The sequence below is a fragment of the Lissotriton vulgaris genome, chromosome 7, assembly GCF_964263255.1.
Source record: "Lissotriton vulgaris chromosome 7, aLisVul1.2, whole genome shotgun sequence".
NCBI lineage: Eukaryota > Metazoa > Chordata > Amphibia > Caudata > Salamandridae > Lissotriton > Lissotriton vulgaris.
Window position 1 is genome coordinate 1513159756 of NC_141695.1, and position 13205 is coordinate 1513172960.

Genomic DNA, 13205 nt, shown 5'->3' on the forward strand with positions numbered 1-13205 from the left:
CTTCCCATTGAAGCAAGGTCAATATACAAGACTGCCTGTATCACCCAAAAGCCCTGCACACTTCCTTCCCTCGATACCGGGCAAATAAACTTAAAATCTCTGGAGGTTCTAGACCTTCACGTAATGCTGAAAACTTACTGTTTGAGCCCCCTACCTTTAAAAAAGAAAGATTGATGGCTGAATCATTCTCAGGCAATGCAGTTAGAATCTGGAACTCGCTTCCGCCATTTCTCTGTACCACCACCTCTACCCGGACTTTCAAAACGGAACTCAAATCTCGTCTCTTCCAAAGACACTTCCAGAACTAATTCATCGCTTTTAATGTTCTTCAAAGCCGCTTGTCATTCTCTTGTTCTAAGTTCTTACAATGCTATAAATGTTTTCTATGCTTGTGCTAACCTAATCCCAATGTTTTTGTTTTGTTTTATTGCTGTGTTTGCCATCTCTTATTTATTGTACTTTTTCAACTTTCCCGTTTGTACCTGTAACGCATGTACATTTGAAAATCTCCTCATGTAATGAACTTGACTCTAATGTAGAGCGCTCTGGCACTTTTGGGTAAAGTCCGCGCAATATAAAATTGCATAACTAAATAAATAAACCACCTCAGTTGGGCTCAATAACCCGTGGGTGCCCATTGGCTCTGATAATTGATCAAAATGTTTCCAAGTTTGACTTGCCTGCAGCAGGGTTTGTGGACGCCGGGAGGGATAGTTTTACTATAATTACAGTCCCAGGAGGTAAATAAAACTTTCCTCTAAATACGGCCGACGGAGACTTCTTGTCTACTCTAAATCAAATCCTGGAATGTTTTGGAAAGAAAAAAAAATCCCTAAATATTTTGCAATTAAATTGGTGAAATATGAACACTGTAGACTTAGCCAAAAAGCTTGGGCGATAACCGGTGGAGAGGCTGTAGCCTTCTAGCAGTATGCAAGGGATTGCATGCAGGTGGGCTCTGTAGACGGAAGGCGTGGATGACTGTATTGGTGCAAGAGTGCGTGTACACGCGCAGTGACATCAACTAGCATGGCGCCTTAGTAACAGAGCGGGGGTCTAATGGGGGGTAGGGTAGCTCTTTTGCTGCTCGCTCCCATCTGGGAGCCATCTGTGCTTGCCAGGAGCAGGCCGGACTGGGGGAGGGCGCAGATGGAGGAGAGTCCAAGGGAGAAGGGCGGTTGGAGGGGGAGGGCTTTAAGAGAGCTCTGCCAAGGAAAGGGGGGCGGACGGTGGTAGCCTGGTCTGTGAGAGAAATTGTGCGGGCAAAGAAGTGAAGTACCAGTTTTGAAAGGAGTGTGGAACAGCGGGAACAGACATTGACAAAAGAGAATGGTCTGTGAACTGTTTTTCCCTCCAGCCCTGGGATTTCTCAGCCTTTCTCCAGCACACAGAATCGGGCATTAACAGTTCTTCGACACTCAGGGCTCGGACTCTCCCCTTCTCTGGGGCTACGGGTCTTGAACATAATCGATGGTTCGTGGCCTCCGAGGGCCCGTGGAGTTATCCTTCGTCGGTCGACATTGAGGAGTAATCTGCAAGTCGAGTGATTTCTTCCCCAGCACCGGAGAGGACCATCTATCACTATTGGTTCCGGTTCGAGGAGAGCGGAAGTAGGTGAGCTGCGGGTGAAAGTCGTGAATGAATCAACAAGCCTTGCCCGTGAACCGTTCACTGGTGAGCTCGGGCTCCTACGAAGAATGAAATATCTCTGGTAGTTCTGGACGCTAGTTTGTGTACTCTGGTTGTTCACCCGTCTGTGTTTGCGATTGATTGATTGTAAAGGCCGAATGAACCGTGTTTCTTATGTCTGAGCATAGAGTTAAATCACATCTACCGAAGTGTTCAATGCGTAGTGAGTGGGTTTCCCCCACTAGAGTCCCCATCGCCGTTTCATTGCGGTCATTCTGAGTGTTCATGCAGCGTGATTCTCCCAGTGCATTGTGTTGAAATACAACTAAACGTGCTGTAAATCGATCATATGCAGTATGAGAAGGTAGCCCCCCTCTCCCCATGGGTCTCGTGGACAGCGCAGCAACCCCCTCCCCTAATGCAGTGTGACCTCCCCGTTCAGTGTGTGCAATGAAAACCCACGCAATTGAGTGTACCCATATCAGTGTATGCGTTCCACCTATCGCGCCCCTGTGTGCAACATGGCCGGGGTGCATCTCCCGGGGCAACGTAGGCACGACCCTCTTACGGCGCAGGGGCTATGTGCAGCCCCTTGCTGTGCAGGTATTGAAAGCATCTTCGAAAGTGGAGGGCAAACCCAGAGCACTAAGTACAGCCAACGCCCTTTTAGTGCAGTGAAACGCGGGGAGCGTAAGATTCTCTAGTATTGACCGTTATGCTCAGTGCAGTTTTCCAGCATGTGTTTTTTGGGAGCGTGTAGGCACCCTGCAAACAGCGGTGGAAGTGGGTGGGGAAAAAAAGTAGTGGAACTGTGGGCGGAGAATCAGAGTGCGAATAACTTGAAAATTGGGTCAGTGGGCGGAGTCAGAGGTGTGGCCAGAAAGTGCAAAACCTCCCAATTTTAAATATTTGTTAGGCATTTCACGGAGTTATTTAATTCAACCAATGGGTACACTTCTTTATTTAAGGTTTAATATGAGCTATTGACATTCAAATACATTAACAAAGTGGGATGTGCTTCCAATCACAGAATGCCCCAAATACGCCAAAAGTGGAATCACAAGCCATTTGTCTCAGAGCCATGCCGTTTCTGTCATCAGTACTTCTCCCTTTCTACACAAGACCAGTTCGAACATGAATGGCAAAATATCCTAGTTCGCAATTGTTTTCAGTATAATTATGGCTCTGCCACATAATAAATAAATAAGCTGCTGCTTAATCTGACAGTTTTAACTAACAAATTGTAGCTCAAAAGGATAAAAAGTAACAACAAAATTTGACTTGTGTTGTTGTGAAGTAGAGGGCCCTTGGCAAAGGTTGACTGGTCACCTTTCTCACTGCTGCATTTGCATGTGACACTGGTAATTTTGAGGCAAAATCTTTTCAGATATGCTGGAAGCAACTCAATTCAAATTATGCACTAGAAAAGAGTAATATTCTGCCTGGAAAAAACATTAACATCCCGGGAAGAGCAAACACTCATAGGTAATGAAAGATGGAGTAAAGTGTGTAAAATGTAAGCAGGAACAGCATGGCTATCTTAATGCTTTTACACTCATTCAGAAACCAATTAGTGTTTTTGCCAGAAAAGTTAAGGAGATGACTACAGGGCCCAGAAGGGACCCTTAAAAAAACACTTCCCCGAACAAAGAGCTGCAGTACACATTTTATAAACTAAAATAAGATAAACCGCTGGTAAGGTTCACACTAAACGTTTTCCACACCATGCATCAAGCAGGTATTACAGTACATCCAGGAATGGTGAACTTCCCCACCCGGGAAAACAATGCTGTTCAAAGAAAGACGAGAAAACAAAAGTAGTGCTGCACTACGGTAAAGTGGCGCTAATGGGTTTGGGTGTGAATTAAACCAATCTGGCCATTTTGCGACCACTCTCCTTTGCTTTGCTTTATTTAGTTATTTTTTGTATTCACCGTTTTTAATTCAGCAAGTGGGTAGGAGCGAGACAGACAGAAAGGGGAGCAGAGGGGGGGCAGCTGACAGCGGTAGAGCAGGAAAAGAGGCACTGTCCTTGTGTTCTCTGGGCAAGGACAAAGAGACAGTCCTTTTCTGCCCACCTGCCCGCACCCAAATGGCCAAGCCTTTTCTATAGGCCTTGAATATTGCTGCTGTCCTGGGACGCATTTTTAAAATATAAAAGCAGGGGAAGGCATTCTAATAAATTGAAAAAGTAGAGGCACAACATGCCCTGCCAATCCCACTCACTTTGACCACTGCCTGCAAACAACGTGGACCCATACCTGACAAGGAGCCCCATCGGATTTCCTTTCAGATGCCCATGAGGCACGTAGGGGTTACTGTGCCCAACCGTTGTAGTTGAGACCTTTAACTCCTGCTGTACTAGGGCCTGACCTCCTATGGTTCCCGCTGAACTAGGCCAAGTACTCTTTCTGCACTTGTCTCTTGTAATAGCTGCAGTCAAGTAGTCATGGCTCCCTCAGGGGTAGGCGGTGGGGGTGGTCTGCAATGTAGGTGCAGGTCAGTGAACACTTCTCCTAACTCGAAGTGCAAACAATACATTGATGTCCAATCAAATGCTTGCTTTTATGAGAAAAAGTTGTATTTTATTTCTATGTCTACACATGCAAAGAAATATGACATTCAAATGTAACAACTCAATCCCACTTGAGGTCAGGTCTCTAGTAGTGTACCCCTGGCTCACTCTTCTTTGTGTAACCCATTTAAGCAAACTATTAGGCTGTACTTGAGTTCTCCCTTTTTGACCTTTTAGGAACTTAGTCAAAAGTGTCTATGGTGCTGCAGCACCATTTTCAGCCAGTACCCCGCCCCCCCCCCCCCCCCCCCCCCCCCCCCCCCGAAATCCCGGTTTCAGCCTTACCTGTTACGGCAGTGTTTAGCGGTGCATGGAGTACCCTCTTCCCAAGCTCTCCCAAATCCAGATCCAATACTACAAAGTCAGGCCGCTCGTGATGAACGTGGCAGCACCCGGCAGCGAAGGAACTTCCATCTGAGCAGCACTGCTGGTCAGTTTCTAGTGGTCAGGGGTCACCAATGGTAAGTTGTTCTATCCCTAACAAAAAGGGGAGGGGGATTCTCCAGCTCCTGACTGGAGCTCCGGTGAGGGTGTGGCATCCTCGGCGGCTTCCTGCAATCTTTGGGGAAATAGTCGGGGGCAGTTTAGACACACTGGTCACAGCAGTAATCCTCTTATCTGGGCCACATCCAAACATTTGACCACAGTGATACCGGCAGCCCCTTCTGGCATAAGGGGTTGCTGTGTTGCTTACCATCAGGCACCGACTATTTGGTGCGAACGCCCTCAATATGACGTATAAACGTCTCGTGCTTCGGCCCAATTAAGTTCACTGGTTTCCCCTTTTGGCATATGGGGGCATTGTGCTTCCCGCACAGGGCACTTCACATGGCTGAGACCATGGTGGCCCTCTCCTAGCGTATGGGAGTCATCGGACTGTTCCTGCACACAGCAACAACCTGATCGGTGATCAGCCTCTCTCTTCACACCTTGCTCAGGAATTTCTCTTGCTATGGCTCACAACTGGACATCATTCCCTACAACTCTGTCCTCTTCCTTACAGGGCAAACGTGTCTTTGCAAGCAAGAAAGGCATTGGTGCTCCACGCTTTACAACAGGTAATCTTGGTTTCTCTGGGTGAAACTTCTTCACTTAGCAGGGAGACTAGCAGGCCTTGGTCCCTAGTCCTGGTCACAGGCAGAAGTCTTTCAGAGCTTCTTCTCACACAGCCCAACTGGCTGCTTGGCAGATGAGTTTTTTGGGGACTCAATCTCTCCTTTATATAGTTCTTTTCCAGATTCCAAATATAATTTAGGGTCTGGGTCTTTGAATTTTAAGTTGGGCTTCTGCTCCTTTTGAATTGGCACTTCTCGTTTTCATCTTCCTTAATGAAAGAGGTCTGCCACAGCAGGCACATCTCCGAAGCTGATTGTCCACAACACAGTTCAGAAGAAGGAACTTCACCGGGAAGTGTTGGAGGGGCACTCTTCCCTGTGAAGGCCCTTCTTCTGGCTACTTCCTGCAAAGTAGGATGCAGCTCTTTAGAAGTACTCCTAGTAAGAATCTTTTTACATTTTCTAGGACATCTGACAGAATTGGAGCTAAATCTATATTCATCAGGTAATCCCGGGGAACTGCCAACAGTACACTAAATCGTTGCAGTGTTTGATAGAATCTTCTTCTCTATTTTGACTTATTAACTTCCCTGACCCAGGATGAAAGGGTATCATTGGCTAAAACTATCTCTCCCCCGCCAACCCCAAATAGAGAAGGTGGGAGGAGATCATTTGCTGTTTCTTCAGAACAGGTTGTCAAACATGTGGATAAGTAAGGAATTGTTCATCTGACTCTCATTAGTAATTAAAATAAATAAAAACATTTAAGAATCCTTCATTGTGTACTCCGTTCAGGCAAAAGGGAGGAGCTCTATGTTACAGTGCAAAATGGCTCATAACACAAACTTATAGATATAGACAAGGAGAGTACAGTAGACAGTTGCACATGTCTTTACAGTCACCAATCTTTCTAGATCAGTTTAATCAAATCATTAATATCTACTGTGTTTTTCAAAGTCTTCCAGATTTGGTGTTAAATGTGCATCAGCGCGCTTCGATGGGGACCCAGTATTCAAGGTCACCTTCTTCAGGATAAATAGATTTCTCCCACAGTCTAATTAAAAACAAATTTGCCTTTATAAAGAAACATAAAATCAAATCAAAAACCTAATCTATTCCTACACACAAATGTACATTGTTTTAAAAAAAACAACGCATTTCTCTCCTCCACACTTAGTTTTATCTTAAGATCTAATTTCAACCTTATAGCTCAGCGTTTCCCAAACTGTTGTCCGCGGACCCCCAGGGGTCTGCGAGACATTCCCAGGGGGTCCGCAGGACTCGAGTGCCTGTCGTCGTAGTGAAAAATGAAACGCCCATGCATCCTCACAGCACACAAGAGCTGTGAATGTTGGCGCAGGGGCGGCGAGACCACAACAATACAATCGGGAGGCTGGGGCAGCGAATGTGCAGTGGGCAGTCAGGGGGCGGGGCCGCAGGGGGCACAGCGGCTGGGGAAACAAGCGTAGCAGAAGGCAAAAAGGGCACAAAAACAAGGAAAAAACGAGTGGCACAGAAGGCAGAAGGGCACAAAAAACGAAGTGGAACAGAGGGCAGAAAGGGACAAAAAACGAGTGGAACAGAGGGCCGAAAGGCACAAAAAACGAGGGAAAAACAAGTTGAACAGAGGGCAGAAAAGCCCAAAAAACGAGTGGAACAGAGGGCAGAAGGGCACAACAAAACGAGTAGAACAGAAGGCAGAAGGGCACAAAAAACAAGTGGAACAGAGGGCAGAAAGGCACTAAAAACTAGGGGAACAGAGGGCAGAAAGGCACAAAAAACTAGGGGAACAGAGGGCAGAAGGGCACGAAAAACGAATGGAACAGAGGGCAGAAAGGCACAAAAAACGAGTTGAACAGAGGGCATAAAGACACAAAAAACGAGAGAAAGTCAAGTGGCACAGAGGGCAGACAGGCACAAAAAATGAATTTCACGAGACAAAATACAGAAATATAGGGGCAGCTAATAACAGCAGGCAGAACAGGCAGAAAGTCAAGGGGGCAGCGAGGGGAACAGAAGAGAAAACCGGGCAGAGACTAATGGCAGCGAGGGGTACAGAAGAAAAGACCAGGCAGAGAGAGCACAGGGACAGCGAGGGGAACAGAGGGAAGAAAAAAGGGGCACGGACCACGTACAGGCAGCGGGGGAAGACGGACAACAGCAGTCAGACACAACAATGAAAATACAGGCAATACAATAAAAGCAATAAAACGTTGAAAGGCACATGTGTATAGGTTACCATTACTTGGCAGGCAGGTAAAAATAGACGCAGCCAGGATCAGCAGTAGGATTTTCGTGCTGCTGTCTGATTGCTCACTTTACACAAGCCCTTGGGTACCACTAAATAATACACTGCTGTAGGCATACATGTCCATGCCAATAGACCCAATTCAGACTGTCTCCCTCTTGAAATTGCCTCTGCTTTAAAAGGGTTTTTAAAAAGAAATTTAAATTGTACAAATTGCTTGGGTGTCCCCGGCTTCCAGTAGTGATTCAGTGAGGGTCCTCGGGAGTCAAAAGTTTGGGAACCACTGTTCTAGCTCAAAAGTCTCAATCAATTCCTTAAATTCATTTTTTCCTCCTATTACAGCCTAATATCCCACTATACTCTAATTGGTTTTCCCACAATCATGTATCCGTGTTTTCATAAAATTCACACATCTGTGACGGGAAACATCCTAAACAACGATGTTTTTATAACGAGTTGCCTAAACAACGAATTCTAAACAACGGCAAATTGAATAATACATTTCTTAAGTGCAGCCAAAAGAAAAAGCGGTCTGTTTAAAGATCCAAAGAACATCCAGCCTTATTCAAAACTATCTTTATGTAACTTTAACGTGTTGATTTCTACGCAACCTGTGTGGAACTGGCCTGAACAGATTATTGTGATACAACACTACCATCTTGTGGCCAAAAGTTTTAATTGGAAAATACGTTAATTAAAGGATTATTCACTACAAAAATTAAACGTAATATTACGTTTTTTTTAAATGTCAAATGATGTGTATTTCAAAGAACACAGTGACGAAAAATGGTAATGAGCAATAGATAGATTTTTCGTGGTTAAGGAACTAGTTGTTAAATAAGTAGTGGTTTGGGATTGCTCGTTGTTTCGCCTTCGTGGTTAAGGAATTCGTTGTTAAGACAGTCGTAAAATCATACATCCATCTGTGACCACAATCGTCCATTCATGACACTTTACTTGTATCCACGTCACTGATCACGCATTCCTTCATTTGAAGATGAGGATATGAATAGTAAAAACAAAACTCCTGGGTACGTAATAAAACAGAGAGAGTCTCCCAAAGGGTCTTAAACTTCACGTTTTAATTAAAATTCTAATATACAAAGGTAAGCACTCACTTTTCAATCTTGGGTCTACATGTGCAATATAGTCACGTGCTCTTAAACTCGCATATGGTCCCAATGAAGAAATGACCCTGCGGGATATATGAAATAGAGGAAGATTCGAGCTAGTTAATTTGGATAGTTTTAATCTATTGTCCATATATCTCCCTCATCAGTTTTCATACTTTCAGTTATCCGTATGTAGAAAAAGAGCAAACTTTTCATGTACGGTATAATTCAAATAATGTTTAACCTTTTGAGTCCTGTTTCCTTAATATTAACTGGAAACGAGGCTCTTTCTTTTGTAAATCTAAAAACCTAAGTAAAAGGAGGAAAGAATATATTTAACCCTCTATCGATTGTTCAGTTAAATAAAGTAAATTTTCTCTTTTTCCCAAAACTATTTCCGAGCCCCCCGTTTGTGTTCCTACCTTCTAGTTCTTGGACTGGTCTGTCGTCCTACTCTTCTTACTTTTATCAATATAAAATCCTAAATGACAGAGGAAAGGTGTTTATTACCTCTTTATTGGTAACCGTTAAACGGAAATAATTTTTGACTGTCGGGGGGGGGGGGGGGATCCTTTAAGCAGCTAAAATCATTTTATCACCACATCTGCAACAAAAGGAGTTCAAACAGGTTTATTGCATATGCTCAGACTAAAGCTGCTGGGAGAGTGACTGTACTATGAGAGAAGCACAAGTCAGGCTAAAATTACACAGTTTGTGAGTCAATTATTATAATAATTTTAGCAAACAGCCATAACTTCAGTACAATGTTAGCAATAGAAAAAGCTTCCTGCTGTTCCGTTATGTCCCACCTAGATTGCATACATTTCTTTAAAGCATATATTTTTCCTGTGTGCGTGACTTCTAGAAGTCATGCTACCTATACAGACTATAATTGGAACATCCTCTGCTGCTCTGAATTTCCTGCAACATATTAAAGTCAGGAAGGTTCCCAGAAAACATACAATGAGAAGAAGAAACACTGTAATCAGACTGTATTTAGACCTTTTTTTGAAAGCAGGTTGCAGGTTATTACCAGATAAAATGTGCAACTTAAACATGCAGTTTGAACCACACATTAAAACCGCATCATACAAAATTTATTTCTTTACACAATAATAATGTTTCACAGTTTGTAGGCAAGTGACCGGTAAAACCGAATAATGAACAGAATGATTAGTCACTAAATCTAAATTAGGGTTTTGATTCCTTTCATTCTCCTCTCTAGTCGATTCTTCGACAACTTTTTCACTACCCCAGTACATTTCTCCCAGTTCTGTATTTTGCATCTCTTTATTTCTTATTATAGGAAACATACCTCACACTTTAGCTGTAACCCTCTTGCAACGTGCTGAGAAAGTCAGTATGGCCTCCGTCAGGTTTTCTTCATCATTTGCTGTTATAAAAGTGCAGCATACGTAATTATTTTTGTACACAACCCTTCATCGATTGCTGTCATCAAGTCGAAAACATATCTGTGTTCCGTTACCATAAGTGTGATTGAACGCAGTTGTTCTTTATTGGCATTAAAGCCATCGTTAGTTGCATTAATGGTCTTCATGAGCTCCCACCGTGTGATTTGAACCCAGCGAGTAGTTGCTTTTGCTTGAAACATAGATAATGGACTCCCCAAAAATGTTCGGGCATCGTTGAACAACCTATACTCTTGGGCACATCCTGCCACACGGAAGTTCCAAAGTACTTCGCTATCCTTTTTCTTCTGTGATGATCCAGCAAAGTTGATGCTTCACTCATGGAATGCAAATACACATCTTTTATTTATTTTGCTGATATTACCGTAGGTGGGGTATGCAAAGTCACCTGAGCACAGATTCCGCTCCAGACAGGGGGTGTGGGGGGGGGGGAGGATAGCTGAGTGTATATTCGAGCACCACACTGTCAGAAAAAATCCATAAGGCTAGAGGAACCGCCCTGCATATCCTTGTAAATAGTTGAGCTACAATTGAGAGTCCATCACACTTTAACAATCCCATTTCCTTGAAAGCAAAGAGCAAATCTCATTAGGTTCAAAGCCAGCTTAGGATGACGTTAAGTTCCAGTCCATGTATATCTCTATATGTTTTCATCCCATACTTGCTGCTTTTTTATCATCAAATGTCAAATGACTTTTTGCGTCTGTGCCATTCCATAAAGATATGGCCCTACATGAAAACCTAGCTCCAGTAAATCATTTATTATTGACATATACTTTAGCCTAAATACTTAATACTGGCATGTCTGCACAATCTGGGGGCAGTGGTTTGGCAGAATAATTATTACAGGTGGATGGTGGCTTAGATCCTCCTAGAATACCTTGTTCCAATACATCTCCCCCCCCCCCCCAATTTACATAACTATATTTCTGCCCTGCTACCTTCATTTTGGATATCTGTTTCATTATCTTTGTTGTAGCTGTCAGAATTTTTTACATTTCAGGGGTTGTATCAAATCTACTTGAATTAACTTGGGCAGTCATAGGATTTAACATGAGCCAGTTATAACTGCTTTTATCTTACACAAGAAAAGGTGCAATAAACACTTTGTTATATTAACAGGCACTTATTTAGGATACACTAAAGGTTGTGTTTCTAAAGCATGGGGAATAAGAGAACAAATGTTACAACTATCATTTTGTGTATTGGTACCTATATCATACATATTTTTATGCCACAAATTATAAAGTAAAGAATTATGCAAAGGATGTACGAACACATAATAATTCTCTCTATGGGTGAGGTATTTTGCATCTACATAACACATAATACAATAGCAAATTATCAGAGTAATAATCCTAACCATTGAACTTATTGTTATACTATGAAAAATATATCACTCAACTGTCTCTTCAGTGTGTCATTTATTCTGGAACCATTGCTCCTCCCTTCTCCGTGGGAGTGAGGCCAAAAATGGAATAAAGTCTGTTACTTGCACCCAGTTCTTCATCCCTTCCACTTTTACTGCTGTTGGCGTGCTTTGTTTTACTTGGTAGGGGCCTAGAAACTTGGGGTTGTTCCAACGTTCTCTCGAAGTTACGCACGAAGACCCAGGAATCTATGCTGATGGCCGTAGACAAAGGCAGATGTTGTGTAATACTGTCTGCCTGTTGTAGTGTAGTTCCTATATCCCTGATAGGCCCTTCTCCGCTAAAGCAGCAATCACACATCTTAGGTTATTGTCATGCTCAATGTCATCTTTCCCATGCACTAAAATGTCATCCTGGAATGCTATGGCACCACTCAAACCCTCCAAAGTATCCCTCATTAACCTCTGGAACACCGAGGCTGCACTCGCCAGTCCAAAAGGCATACGACAAAACCTGTATAAACCTTCAGGCGTGATAAAAGCAGTTATGTTTTTGGACTCCTCAGCAAGCACCACCTGATGGTAAGCACTGGCTAGATCAACACAGGAGAAAACATGTGCGCCAGCCAGTGTTGAGACCATCTCATGGAGGTTGGGTAACGGATGCGAATCTACCCAAATAGCACTATTGACACTGCGGAGGTCAATGCATAATCTAAGTTCGCCATTGGACTTAACCGAAATCACAATCGGAGAAACCCAAGGTGACGACTCAACAGGTTCAATAATATTTTTCTCACATAGATCTTTTAGCATTTCTTTAAGTTTAACTCTATAAGATAAAGGAACATTCCTTACTCTATGTCTTACAGGAATGGCATTCTCACTTAATTTGATGACATGTTCAAAACCTTTATACCGACCCAAGGTACCACTGAAAACAGTGGGAAAAGATTTACGTAAATTCTCAACAAGTAGTGAACTGTCCCCAGCAACACTTGACACATTCAATGGTTGTACAACATACACAGGAGGATCAGCCCTGGGGTCAATTTTCATCCCCAATTGGTGTTGGTGTGGCCAACCTAAAAGCGATAACCCAGATCTTGACACATAAATTTTTCCTGATATGTGTCGGTCAGAAAATTGTATGTTTGCAGTAAAATAGCCAATAAGGTCAATTTTGTGACCTGTGTAACCACCAGGGGATACATCAGAATCGAGTAACTTCTTATTTGGAAATTTATCTCTAAAAACATTTAAAGAAATTATGGTGTACCATGCACATGAGTCTACGAAAATCTCCAAACTCACATCATCAATAGTTATAGTACAAGATGGAAATTTGGTGCAGTCTCCATCTTCACATACATTGATAACAGTGTTAACTTGAAACGTTTCCTCATCATCCAATTGAAATTCATCACAGCATTCATGTACACAATTCATCTTCCCTGGTACTGATCTACAAAATTTTGTGAAATGACCTTTCTTGTAACACTTTGAACAAGTTTTCCCTAAAGCAAGACAATTCTTATAATCTGCTAAATGTCCGTCACTTCCACACCTAAAACACAATAGTTTTGAGGTTTTCCTTTCATATTTCTGATTCCTAAATTTGTTATCATTTCTAGAAAGAAATTCATTTCTCTGCGAAAAACTTTTCTTAAACTTGTCCACGTCTTTAGATGCACTAAAAACATCACTTTTATCATTACCCCTGATCTCCTTGACAAATTTCTCTGAGTGTTCTATAGACTTCGCAATATCTATAGCATTATTAAGAG

General features: G+C 42.8%; 1 protein-coding gene across 5 annotated transcripts in view; it reads left to right on the top strand.

The window, feature by feature from the left end:
• The first annotated feature begins 1128 nt into the window (after positions 1-1128).
• CBFA2T2 (CBFA2/RUNX1 partner transcriptional co-repressor 2) overlaps positions 1129-13205 on the top strand; it is a 383740-nt gene continuing 371663 nt past the window's right edge. For 2 of the 5 annotated variants that reach the window (XM_086932381.1, XM_086932382.1), the window contains exon 1: positions 1129-1610. The gene's annotated coding sequence lies outside the window, so the exon portion shown is untranslated. Of the gene's footprint in view, positions 1675-13205 lie in introns of all 5 variants that reach the window. The other 3 variants (XM_086932378.1, XM_086932379.1, XM_086932380.1) reach the window with 2 other exon arrangements.